The sequence below is a fragment of the Bos indicus x Bos taurus genome, chromosome 6, assembly GCF_003369695.1.
Source record: "Bos indicus x Bos taurus breed Angus x Brahman F1 hybrid chromosome 6, Bos_hybrid_MaternalHap_v2.0, whole genome shotgun sequence".
Lineage (NCBI taxonomy): Eukaryota > Metazoa > Chordata > Mammalia > Artiodactyla > Bovidae > Bos > Bos indicus x Bos taurus.
This window is the reverse complement of record NC_040081.1, coordinates 70,335,792-70,350,224: the sequence shown is the minus strand read 5'-3', so window position 1 is coordinate 70,350,224 and position 14,433 is coordinate 70,335,792. Positions and strand designations below refer to the sequence as shown.

The following is a 14,433-nucleotide window of genomic DNA, read 5'->3' as shown; positions in this document are numbered from 1 at the left end:
AGGCTTTCCCGGTTAGAGCTACCCAGCCCCCGTGTGGACTGTTCATCCTGTGGATGTGGGGGTCTCTGAGCTCTCCCTGCCTCAGGGATGACTGAGGTTGCAGGACCACCTGGCAAGGTTTCTGTCCCCAGGGATGGGGAACCTGAAAGATGGGTTCTAATCAGGATTCCAGGGTTCCCAACTGTCTAACAGGTGAAGATGCTGAAGCTCCAATACTCTGGGCCACCTGATGCGAAAAGCTGACTCATTCGAATATACCCTGATGCTGGGAAAGATTGAGGGCAGGAGGAGAAAAGGGTGGCAGAGGATGAGATGGATGGATGAATGGCATCACCGACTCAATGGACATGAACTTGGACAAACCCCAGGAGATAGTGAGGGACAGGGAAGCCTGATGTGCTGCAGTCCATGAGGTTGCCAAGAGTCAGATGTGACTTAACAACAACACTGTTTATTAAAGTATTCCTGCCATTAGGATCTCATTGGAATGTCAAGTTATTGCAGGAACTAGAAGAAATTAGGAGGGGTTACGGGAAAAGAGAAGATCCCCCCCTCGGAAATGTCCCCCCTCCTTTTTTTGATGGGGGTGGAAGGGATGGTGCAGACAAGGAGCTGAATCACCCCTTTAAAGAGAAGCCAAAACATCAGAGTAAAACACAATATGGGCTTTTAACTCCCAACTTTTATTTCAAATGCAAAATAGGAATAGAAAATTAGAAGAGGAAACCAGCCCAAGAGTTTTACTCATACATATGTCTAAACCTGAGTACAATCACTGAAAAAGTAAACTGTATCAGCAGGAATGCTCTCATTTGACATTTCTGTGTAACTATAATAATCAACTGATATTCAATCAAAGGTACCCTGCAAATTCTTGAGATTAGTGAACAGAAAAAGAACTTACATTCAGCTGTTCTACTGGTAATACACTTGAAGGATTCGAACCCTCTGAGAATGAGTAAACCACACTGGAAGCATCTGATGGCAGGGACGGTGATGAGCTCATCCCGCATCCCTGGTACAGCATCGCAGGTGCCGACCCCAAGCCTGTGCACAGAGCTACGGGTGGCCATGAGTGTGGTAGACAGAGCTGTACCCAAGCTCTGGCTCTTGGTGGATCTCTGCTCTCCACCAAGTCTCCGGGTAGCCAATGGGAATAACAATAGTAACAACAGGAATTCTTCATAGTGATGTTGTGACAATGAAATGAAATGATTCTTGACAAAGAATCCAGAATGATTCACAGAAATCAAACAGTAAAAGCATTAATTAATGGGACTTCCCTGGTGCTTCAGTGACTAAGACTCCATGTCCCAGTGCAGGGGGCCTGGGTTTGATCTTTGGTCAGGGAACTAGATCCCACATGCTGCAACTGAAGATCCTACATGCCTTGACTAAGACCCAGAACAGCCAGTAAATAAATTTTTTAAATATTTTATAAAAAGTATTAATTACTAATTTATTACTCATTTATTATTTTTTCTCCTTAGAGTACCCACCTTCCTAGGTTAATCAAGTTTGGTACCAATTAAGTTAACTGTATTGGTCATTCTAAATATTCTCTTCAATATCTAAAGATATTAGATATTGAAGAGAAACTGCTTAAGACAGCATGATAACATGTATGTGTTTTAACCTGAAGAACTGGGAATTTGACATTGATTACATTGCAACTGATAGAAAAAATAAATATATTTGGTCAGAGGAAAAGGCCAACAGGTCAGAAACTAATTTCTTCGAAGGAAGGTAACGCTGATAAATGACATCTTTGTAGAACAACCTCTCAGCACCTCATCTCCTTGCAGGCAAAATGGCTTGGCAGGGATCAAAGTGTCTGCATGCATGGCACACCCACCTGTCATTCAACCTGGCCCTGCTGACGGGCAGGCCATTTGGCTAATACACACAAAAGAGCAACACTCCAAAAGCAATCTCAAGGTAGGGGCATCCTTGAGAGTTTGGATCCAACGCCAGCTTTCACAAATAGAGCAAGAAGACAAGCCATCGTCTTGCGAAAGCATCCATCTGGCAAGTTTCATTTAATTATCATGGGCAACTGTGTGACCAGGCTGAAAAGTAGGACATAACACAGAAAATAGTGGAACTTTAGGAGAATGCTATTTGCTGAAGACGGCAGGCGCCATACGGCAGGTCTCTCTGGACTCAATTCAAGTGTCATCTCCTTTTCCTAGCCATCCTCAACTCTCCAAAGCCAAGTTGATTGGTCTCGCTTCCCTACTCCCGAAGCACTTCAGAGCACCTGACGCACTTCTATAATATCCTGGTCTGCCTCCATCCGACTGTTCTCAAGGGCAAAGACCATGTCTTACCGATTGTACTTCTGACTCCTAGCAGAGTCTGACCTATGGCAGACACACAGTAAGAGCTGTTAATTATTAAGTCCTCCCAAAGAAACAAGTCCTTCAAATTCCAAAGGAATTCAATTAGTGTCACAAGCAGGGACCTGGAATAACAGCCTATGGTGACTTTCCTGTTACACCATTTTGCAGTAGTGGGCCACGAGATAAGAAATCCGCACATAAACCTGGCCATGTGGATTTTTTTCTTCCATACTGAGATTAACGAGGAGAGAAGGTCCACACACAGATAGCAAAGACAACTGGATATAAGACAGATTTCCTCATAACAACCTTCTTCTTGTCATTCATTGTTCCTAATGCTACATGCTGGATTTTTAGTGGAATTAACTATTACTCAGTAGGAAAAAAAAGAGGGGGCTGAAAGGGTGCATTATGTTTATAGTTGTTATATCTGGGTAGTAGAGTTATACATCAATATCTGTTTCATTCTTCTGACTTATTTTCTAATTTTTTTTTATAATGAGCACAGCTAATAATAAACTTATAAAACATTTTTAATTTAAAAATTGGAACAGCTGAAAATTACATAATCAACTACATTTACCTTTGGTTACAAGTGCCCTAAGATCCAAGCCTTCCAGCGTGACACCTGGTAGCAGTTATACAATGGCCAGGGCTGGCAAACAGTGTGGTCCGGCTGGCCTACTTGTTCCTGTGTGCTGGTTAATCAGGCACATTTTTAAGCTACTATCCCAACTATAACCTGAGGCAAGCCAAGCAGCTTTTGTCCTGTTGGCTCGTAAGCTGGCCAACCAGGCTCAGAGGGCCGCTCAAACCTCAAGGTGCATTTGAAGCACAGAGAGATGAGGTTAAAAAGCATATTCCTGGCCCACTTCACCTCCCCCAAGATTAAGTAATTTGAGAATCTGACCCAGAATGGGGTTATTCTAGAGAATCTTCAAGGGACCCCATCAGGGCCAAGACAAGGATGTGGCAAGAAAAACACCGAAGGTGAGGAATTTAAGAAGGCTCTCATCCTCCAGGCCCTGCAGATTCAGGTAGACACCAAGAGTGAGCACCTCCTTAAATTCTGCACCCTAGGCATCTCTCTTGCCTCATCCTAATTCCAGCCCTGTCCCTAATGCTGGTGACAAGAGACTTCATTCTGAAAGGGCTAAATTACACGAGTACAGCTTGGGCTATACGTGGCAAGTTGCACAAGAACATGTTTAATGCATAAAGAATGAGCTAGGTATAATTCTGATTCCTAAAAATGAAAATCTGGGCTCATCTGCATTTTGTAAGTGCCTCAACGCACCGTCTAAGTCATTAAATATACATTTTGCTTTTAAAGATACATAACTCCCTGCAATTCACCAGGTTAAATCTGAGCTGTGTTTTCTTAGATATTCTGCAATCAGCAGTATACCAAATGACACATTCCCTAAATCCTCCCAAGTTGGAGGTTTAGATAAGCCTAAGAGGTGTATAAGTTATGTATTTCCTGTAGAGATAAAAAAATAGCCTTGTCTCCTTTCAAAGCACTGTGGACCTGAGTCATCTGGCATCTCCGACAACACTGATCAGCTTGTAGGCAGATTTCAGAGTGCTTGTAACTCTTCTGAGAATTTAGTGCTCATGCAATTAAAAACCCCAACCATTTGCTGATTTATCCCACAGATATATGATCTTAAAAAAAATTCCTTTTCACCACCATCAGGTCTGTAAGGAAGGCAAGAACAAGTTGAATTTTAAAAAATACAGCACAGATAATAGGAGCTGGGGGGCTGGGGGTGGGAGGAGGTATACAAGTAACTGGTGCGAAAGAGATGAGCATAGTTTTTGGCTTACCCTAACTGACTCCACCAACTCTTGCTACACACACACATCTGCCTACACTCTCTAATCAGCAAAGAACTCAGACTTTAGTGTCCGTGTGTGTGTGTGTCCATGTGTGTGAACATGCGTGTGTCCAACTCTGCAACACCAGGGACTGTAGCCTGCCAGGCTCCTCTGTCCATGGGATTTTCCAGGCAAGAATATTGGAGTGGGTTGCCATTTCCCTCTCCAGGGGATCTTTCTGACCCAGGGATTGAACCTGTATCTCCTGCATTGGCAGGTGGATTCTTTACCACTGAACCACCTGGGAAGCCCAAGTGCCCATATAACAAAAGACTAAATGAAAAGGAACCACAAGGACGAATTTGTTTTTACAATTGCAGGTCTGATGATATTTAACAGCAAGACAGCGATGCTTTGTAGCAATTTGTCACTATCCTAATTTGGATCTGTGTCAAATCCACATTCCTGCCATAATATCATTATAATATAGGAATTTAAATCAACTAAAAAAGTATTTAAAAACTCCGGTTAACTTTTACCTATAAAAGGAGTATTATACTTAAAAAAAAATCTCCAGAACAGATATTTTGAAGGTACATTTTGGATACTAATATATACAAAATAAACTACAAGATCCTACTGTATAGCATAGGGAATTATATTCAGTATCCTGCAATAAATCATAATGGAAAAGAATATGAAAAAGAATATATACACACACTCACACACAGAACCGAAACACTTTGCTGTACACCAGAAACTAACAAAACACTCTATATCAACCATATTTCAATTAAAAAAATGAAAGAAATTACATTTTGTTTTATACTTTCTTAAAGACATCTACAAACTGGTGTGTGAGTACTTTAACAGAAATTCATTTAACCAACTAAACAAAACTTCCAACTACAGTCTTCTGCATCGAGTTATGTTTTGCAGAATGTCCATCATTTAAAAAAAATCATTCTCCTAATAAAGTGATGTCCTAAATAAAAAGTATGCAAACTTTTGATGTGAAAGGTGAAACTAAATATTCTACATTTTAGGGGTTATGAGTCTCTCTTACATACACTCAATTCTGCCACAAATGTAGCCACAGACATGTATGCAAATGTGCAAGGCTGTGTTCCACTAAAATTTTATTCACACACACTGAAATTTGACTTTTTCACATCTCACAAATCTTGTTTTTTAAAATCATTCCTACTTCCCACCCATCCCAAAGAAATAAAAAAAAATTCTTAGATTATGAGCCATTCACAAACAGGATACTTGTAAAATCTGGCCAGAAGGCTACAGTTTGTCAATCCTTATTCTAAACAGCCATCAAAAAGATCTCCCTATCCTAGAAGTTAGCTTTACAAAAAATGATGAAACTACTTGGAGAAAGCCTTTCTCAGCCAGAATCACTGTGCTCAATTTACAAGAGCACCATCACCAGTGACCCAGGGGTTGGGGTGCGGGGATGTGTACCCATGTTACAACGCAGTCCAGCTTGCTGCCTAGGAGTGCAGACATGTGATAAGGTGCTATTTTTCTACTCTGTATAAGTAGTGGATTCATTTGCCACATTAATTTAGAAGTGGAAGAGAAGGGTTAACACAATGCCCGTTGAAAAATTACATACCTATTCTTGGATTAATTTAAATTTCCACTATACATTATAGGTGACCGTGTATACATCTGTAACCGAAGGGGACTAATTTGATGTTAAAACACATGGGGCTCAATTGGAAAGGAAATTTCCACAGAGCAGCAGTTCCACTCACATGAAAGCGACTACTCAGGCTATTTTTAGAAAAGTATGTCCCAGGGCCTGGGTCAATTCTAGCTGAAGTTTGAAAATGAAAAAGTGAAGTGTCTCAGTCGGGTCAGACTCTGACCATATGGACTGTAGCCCACCAGATTCATGGAATTCTCTAGGCAAGCATACTGGAGTGGGTGGCCATTCCCTTCTCCAGGAGATATTCCAGACCTAGGGAATGAACCTGGTCTCCTGCATTGCAGGTAGATTCTCTACTGTGTGAGCCATCAGGGAAGGCCCAGGAATACTGAAGTAGGCAGTTACAAACCTCTTCTCCTGCTTTCGCACCATAAACATGAAATAATGGCCAGATCATACCAACAAAGGGCCTAACGATCTAGATAGGTTATCCTGTTCTCCAATCAGTTCAGTGATTGAATCAGATCAGATCAGATCAGTTGCTCAGTCCTGTCCGACTCTTTGCAACCCCATGAATCGCAGCACGCCAGGCCTCCCTGTCCATCACCAACTCCAGAGTTCACTGAGACTCACGTCCATCGAGTCAGTGATGCCATCTAGCCATCTCATCCTCTGTCGTCCCCTTCTCCTCTTGCCCCCAATCCCTCCCAGCATCAGAGTCTTTTCCAGTGAGTCAACTCTTCACATGAGGTGGCCAAAGTACTGGAGTTTCAGCTTTAGCATCATTCCTTCCAAAGAAATCCCAGGGCTGATTTCCTTCACAATGGACTGGTTGGATCTCCTTGCAGTCTCCTTGCAGGGATTCTCAAGAGTCTTCTCCAACACCACAGTTCAAAAGCATCAATTCTTCGGCACTCAGCCTTCTTCACAGTCCAACTCTCACATCCATACATGACCACAGGAAAAACCATAGCCTTGACTAGACGAACCTTTGTTGGCAAAGTAATGTCTCTGCTTTTGAATATGCTATCTAGGTTGGTCATAACGTTCCTTCCAAGGAGTAAGCGTCTTTTAATTTCATGGCTGCAGTCACCATCTGCAGTGATTTTGGAGCCCAGAAAAATAAAGTCTGACACTGTTTCCACTGTTTCCCCATCTATTTCCCATGAAGTGATGGAACCGGATGCCATGATCTTTGTTTTCTGAATGTTGAGCTTTACGCCAACTTTTTCACTCTCCTCTTTCACTTTCATCAAGAGGCTTTTGAGTTCCTCTTCACTTTCTGCCATAAGGGTGGTGTCATCTGCATATCTGAGGTTATTGATATTTCTCCCGGCAATCTTGATTCCAGCTTGTGCTTCTTCCAGTCCAGCGTTTCTCATGATGTACTCTGCATATAAGTTAAATAAACAGGGTGACATTATACAGCCTTGACGAACTCCTTTTCCTATTTGGAAGCAGTCTGTTGTTCCATGTTCAGTTCTAACTGGTGCTTCCTGACTGGCATACAAATTTCTCAAGAGGCAGATCAGGTGGTCTGGTATTCCCATCTCTTTCATAATTTTCCACAGTTTATTGTGATCCACACAGTCAAAGGCTTTGGCATAGTCAAGAAAGCAGAAATAGATGCTTTTCTGGAACTCTCTTGCCTTTTCCATGATCCAGCGGATGTTGGCAATTTGATCTCTGGTTCCTCTGCCTTTTCTAAAACCAGCTTGAACATCAGGAAGTTCACGGTGCACATATTGCTGAAGCCTGGCTTGGAGAATTCTGAGCATTACTTTACTAGCGTGTGAGATGAGTGCAATTGTGCGGTAGTTTGAGCATTCTTTGGCATTGTCTTTCTTTGGGATTGGAATGAAAACTGACGTTTTCCAGTCCTGTGGCCACTGCTGAGTTTTCCAAATTTGCTGGCATATTGAATGCAGCACTTTCACAGCATCATCGTTCAGGATTTGGAATAGCTCCACTGGAATTCCATCACCTTCACTAGCTTTGTTCATAGTGATGCTTTCTAAGGCCCACTTGACTTCACATTCCAGGATGTCTGGCTCTAGGCCAGTGATCACACCATCGTGATTATCTGGGTCGTGAAGATCGTTTTTGTACAGTTCTTCTGTGTATTCTTGCCATCTCTTCTTAATATCTTCTGCTTCTGTTAGGTCCATACCATTTCTGTCCTTTATCGAGCTCATCTTTGCATGAAATGTTCCTTTGGTATCTCTGATTTTCTTGAAGAGATCTCTAGTCTTTCCCATTCCGTTGTTTTCCTCTATTTCTTTGCATTGATCGCTGAAGAAGGCTTTCTTATCTCTTCTTGCTATTCTTTGGAACTCTGCATTCAGGTGTTTATATCTTTCCTTTTCTCCTTTGCTTTTTGCTTCTCTTCTTTTCACAGCTATGTGTAAGGCCTCCCCAGACAGCCATTTTGCTTTTTTGCATTTCTTTTCCATGGGGATGGTCTTGATCCCTGTCTCCTGTACAATGTCACAAACCTCATTTCATAGTTCATCAGGCACTCTATCTATCAGATCTAGGCTCTTAAATCTATTTCTCACTTCCACTGTATAATCATAATAGATCCCCCAAATTAGCTACACACCCAGCCAGACCACCAAGTTTCTTAGGAGACATGAAAGAAAAATCATGCCAACACACCTAAATTTTTTCAAAATATAAGAGACTCAAACTCCACTTTAAAAGTAGGTTGCCATGATATTCCTTTATTCTTCCAGTTTAAATGTCTATAGCAATTCTTGCAACCACAGAGATCCTCTACATAAGGAGAAGATATTAAAGTGTCACATCAAAAACAACACTCATAATTCCCAAGCAATTTAAGAACAAAAACTCATTTCAAGTTCAGGAAAAGAAAATAAAAACAGACTTCAGATATTGTCAAGTATCTCAAATTACCTATAAAAAAATTAATGTAGAAAGACAAGAAACTATTTTTACATAGATTAGCTACCCATACTAACATTATTTCTTAATTTGGAACTGTCCTGCAAGCCAGCACAGCTTATCTTCCTAGACATATGTTCAAGATACAGGAGCATGAAAGACAATGACAGATGATAACCTCATTGACTTCCTGCCACTAGAGTAAGGTTGCTCATTTGAGATTAAATAAGATAATTACAAACTTTAAATAATCATTTAATAGATTTCTTTTAAAATTCAATCACATCATTTCAGAGTTCCACCTCATACACCACAATGTCTCAAAATGGTATCAGATACTGGTATCTGATGGTTAAGGAAATCATGAAATGGTTAAGGAAATCATGAAATATCCATGCAAGGAGAAAGCAAAGTGATATTTGGGCTTCCTGGGTGGCTCAGATGGTAAAGAATCCGCCTGCAATGCTGGAGACCTGGGTTCAATCCCTGGGTTGGGAAGATCCCCTGGAGGAGGGCATGGCAACCCACTCCAGTATTCTGGCCTGGAGAATCCTCATGGACAGAGGAACCTGGTGGGCTACAGCCCCGGGGTCACAGAGTCAGATTCGACTGAGCAACTAAGCACAGCACTGTAGAAGAAATATCACGGCATGGAAAACGGCTCACAATGCGTTCACCGTTCAGCACCAAAACACAAGGTGATGCAAAAGAACTTCATTTTGTCATCCCCCCCAGAAAAAGTTTTTTTAAGTGGTCTGTAAAGATATATATTAAGAGATATATTAACACTGGTAATCCATAAAATGTAAATCAACTTTAAAAGGAAGAATTTAAACTTATTTCAGTCTTATTTCTGCCTACTTATAATTTCCAGTTATCACACCTGTCATATAACAATTTTGTAATATGAAAACATTGTTTTAATCTAAAAACAAATGTGTATAAGTGTTTGCACAAACCAGGCCTCATTCTGGGTATACTGTGGTAGTCTTACAGCAAACTCAGAAAAGCAAGTAAATAAATCAGAAAGGAGTTCTGATTTATTTAGCACTTATCTTTGTAGCACTAGCTTTATTTAATGTTGAAGAACTCCAATAATTTAATACAGAAGTAGGTCGAATAGAATCCACCTAACCAGAAAAAAGAAAAGAAAAATACTAAAAAGCAAAGCCTCTCAAGCAAAACTTGGTAAGTGTGTTAGCATTAAGTCTCAAAATTTTAGCCTCTAACACAAGTAAGATTTGGACACTCAAATGTTTGGAAGGTCCTATCACTTTTAAAAATGGTTAAGACGTTAGAAAACATGTCCATCTTCCAAAAACGCAAAGTCCTAATGACTCTGCTCTCTTGACTCATGAAGATCTGGAAAGATGCCCCAAACCCGATAGTATTACTTTTACCCTAAATATAATCACTGAGACTTGCAGCCAGGTGGGTGACTCAGATGGCTGGCAAGCAGGCTATCCAAAGCCATCTAGCTACAAGGCTGTCCTGACAGCCCTACACTCACCTGTGGCAAATGGTGGGCTGCCCAAGGTGTTGCAGGGTATTCCACACTGGGGAGCTTCTCCTTGGAAGGATGGTCTAGCCATCCATAACTGGATTTAACTATGACCACAAATGGGCTTCCCTGGCGGCTCAGTGGTTTAGAATCTGCAAGACACGTGGGTTCGATCCCTGGGTTGGGAAGATCCTTTGGAGAAGGTGGCTTCCCAGGTGGCTCAGTGGTAAAATAATCTGCCTGCTAATGCAGGAAACACAAGAGACGTGGGTTCAGTCCCTGGGTTGGGAAGATCCCCTGGAGAATGGAATGGCAACCCACTCCAGTATTCTTGCCTGAGAAATCCCATGGACAGAGGAGCCTGTTGGGCTACAGTCCATGGGGTTGCAAAAGAGTCAGACATGACTTAGCGACCACAAATATATAAAAAGCAGCCCAGATTCTGCAGATGTGGTCAAGGGGAACATTCCCATCAAAAGGCCTCATTCTGAATGATTTATTACTTTGACTGATTTGGGTATACTGTATGATCTATAAATAATCGCTTATACCAGACAGGATGTTAATTATGTGATGCAGTGGTTTAGAAATAATACATTAGTTAGCATTTCCTTAAATTGTTTCAACCCCTCTGTTAACACTTTGCCATAAATGAAGGGAAACTGGTGATTCTGAGAATTTCGTGTAGAGTTCAGCAGTCACGTGGATATCCAATGGAGCTTAACATCATTTGTGTTCCATGTAAGCCTAAAGATGAAAAGCAAGCCCTTTCATTCTCCAGACTTTTCTTGTCCTGCTGGCCATTACGCACCACCACCTGAGTACCACCATTCTTTCACTCAACTGGTGAAAGTGTTAGTCACTCGGCTGTGTCCGACTTTTGGCAACCCCACAGACTGTAACCCGCCAGGCTCCTCTGTCCATGGGATTCTCCAGGCAAGAATACTGGAGTGGGTTGCCATTCCCTTCTCCAGAGGATCTTCCTGACCCTGGGATCAAACACGGGTCTCTTACATTGCAGGCAGATTCTTTACTGTCTGAGCCACCAGGGAAGCTGAAACAGGTCTGTCATTAAAGGACAGATCTTTGAGATTGAAGAGAAAACTCCAAATACCATTTGCTACAAATTTTAAATTCATAATGTGGATCTGGAAATGCTACCAAATAACATTTTATTGATGTAATGCTACTAGTGTCAATCTAGGTTACTGGCAAATCAAAACTACAATGAGCTATCACCTCAAATCTGTCAACCTGGTTATCATCAAAAAAACACAAAACAAGTATAGGCAAAAATGAGGAGAAAATAAAACTCCTGGTTCCTTAACATAACGGGAAGGTGGGAACATAAATTGCTATATCCATTATGGAAAACAACACAGAACTTTTTCTTATCTACAAGGATATCTGTACTCTCACATTCACTACAGTGATTTTTACAACAAAGTATGAAAACAATGCAAATCTCCTTCAGTGGATGAATGAATAAAGAAAATGTGGTGTGTGTGTGTGTGTGTGTGTGTGTGTGTGTAAGAGAGACAGAAAAGTCGAGAATCAGGATTAATTAGGGTTAAAATACATGTTTGGCCTTTTATTTGTCCTAGATCTGATAAAAGCCTTTATTGTATGACATTTATTATCACCAAGGAGATAAGTTTCTTTCCCCCTGCCCTGCCTTTTTTTTTTTTTTTGGCTAATTTGTAAGATTTCTCTAATTTTATTTTTTTGCATTTAAAAAAAAAATTTAACCTTTTTATTTTCTATTGGGGTATACTCGATTAACAATATTGTGATAGTTTCAGGTGAACAGTGAAGGGACTCAGCCATATATGTATCCATGTCGTGCTAAGTCGCTTCAGTTGTGTCTGACTCTGTGCGACCCTATGAACTGTAGCCCACCAGGTTCCTCTGTCCATGGGATTCTCCAGGCAAGAATACTGGAGTGGATTGCCATTCCCTTCTCCAATATATGTATCCATTCTCCTCCAAACTCTCCTCCCATCCAGGCTGCTATATAATATTGAGCAGAGTTGCATGTGCTATCGGAGAAGGCAATGGCACCCCACTCCAGTACTCTTGCCTGGAAAATCCCATGGACGGAGGAGCCTGGAAGCCTGCAGTCCATGGGGTCGCTGAGGGTCAGACACGACTGAGTGACTTCACTTTCACTTTCCACTTTCATGCATTGGAGAAGGAAATGGCAACTCACTCCAGTGTTCTTGCCTGGAGAATCCCAGGGACAGGGGAGCCTGGTGGGCTGCTGTCTATGGGGTCACACAGAGTCGGACACGACTGAAGCGACTTAGCAGCTGCAGCAGCAGCATGTGCTATACAGTAGGTCCTTGTTGGTTATATATTTTAAGTACAGCAGAGTATACATGTCCATCCCAAACTCCCTAACTATTCCTTCTCTCCAGCAACCATTAAATTCATTCTCCAAGTCTATGAGTCACCAGAGAGACCACAGATTTCTAATCAACCATCACAGGCTACCTAACCTACAGAATCTTGGTGTTACCACTTTTTCTCACACCTGCAGGAATCTTGGAACGGGTAACACGTATTAAGAAAACACCTTTGGTTAGTTCTATAGTTCCTAAAACCCTGGTTTTCACCAATTTTGATCTGAAATGGAAACAAATGGCCGTTTTCAAAGATATGAAACTTCCTTTTAGAATGAAGAATCTGACTTCTATATACATCTTCAATAAGCGATTCAAGAATAATTATAGCAATGCAAGTTCAAGGCAAAGAATCACTGATTTTTTTGTTTGTTTTGTTTTTTGGCCATTACAAACCACCTTTAAGATCACTGAGTCAACAGACCCATGCAAATCATGCCTTGTTAGAGAAGCTAAAAACAGTACTAAAACACTTTAAAGTTTAAATGTATATAGCTTTCTCTTAAAGCCTCCCACATAAGTGATTAAAACACAAACACACACATGTACAACATTCTCAAATCTTCAAAGCAAATGAAGTCTTCAACTACCAAATATTTAACTACTCAAAATCAAGGATTTCCTTGAGCATTTCTCATGGCTGAATCTATTAAGCAAGTATGTATCCCTGTCACTAAAAGTAGCCTGAATTTCTACACTAACAGCATGCATTTATTATTCTGATTTTTATTCATTCTAGTTTCTGCAGAGCACAGTTCCTTTCACCCCTGGGGCTCAGCTTATTTACAGAATAAACCACGCAGCAGATCTACATATGCATTTGGCTTGCTAAAATAATATGTCAAAATGGACACAACTGGTCCAAGTTTAAATTTTAAAATTATTTTTAGCTTTTGATTTTAAATTTAACATAAAAAATCTTGCCCCATGATAGCATCAACTAGTTTTTTTTTTTTTCAATCCAAAAAATAAAAAGTCAGCAAAGAAATTAGCTAATTATATCTGTGAAGGGCAACTGGGACACAGTTCCTAAGAAACAGATAAAGTATTCACACAAAAATGCTACCTCTGTCAAAGCATCTAGAGATCAAGAACTCCAATGTGTTAGGTAAGTGAAGTAAATGCCTTTAGTCAGCTTAGTGTCTGTAATAAAACGACTTCAATGAATAGACCCCTGAAGAGCTCAGCCAACGAGAGAAGACACTGCACACCATCATCCTTGTGCCCAGTGCTTGAAGCAGGACCTCAGCACATGCTGAGAAGTATTTGTGACCCAGGCCCCAGGATTATAGGGAATCCAAGAAACAATCATTTGGGAAGGTTTAGGCCATTTCCTCTCTAGTCTCAAATAGGCATGAGTTCACCAGTAGAGGTGATTAATATGGATCCTGTCGGATGGCAAATTAGGCTGGTAAGTAAAAACGTAGCAATTTTGTCACCCAGAGAAAAGTAAGGGTGACTTCAGAGATGTCTTTCTAAGGTCAATGACTCATGACTGACTGGTAGGCCACACACTGGCAAATGGAAGCAGGAAAAAGGGGGAGAGAGATCTTCATGAGCCCTTGACCTTGAAGCCAGGGAAAGAGATGGATACAAATGACACAATGTTAGAAAATTCCCAACAACGAAGCTTCTCAAAGTGAGGCCTGTGGAGTAGACCATGGCCACAGTCTACTAGTTCTGGTGCATAGCATGTAAGCACAGAAGCCAAGACTAAGCACTGAGAAGGAGCACTTTCACTTAATTATATCTGTTGAGTCTAGTAATAAAAAAAAAAAAAATCCATTCTGAGATTTTATA

General features: G+C 40.9%; 1 protein-coding gene across 2 annotated transcripts in view; it reads right to left on the bottom strand.

Annotated features, from left to right (window-relative positions):
* The window catches only part of KIT (KIT proto-oncogene receptor tyrosine kinase), an 87,342-nt gene that overhangs the window by 16,529 nt on the left and 56,380 nt on the right, over nucleotides 1-14,433 (bottom strand). The window lies entirely within an intron of this gene.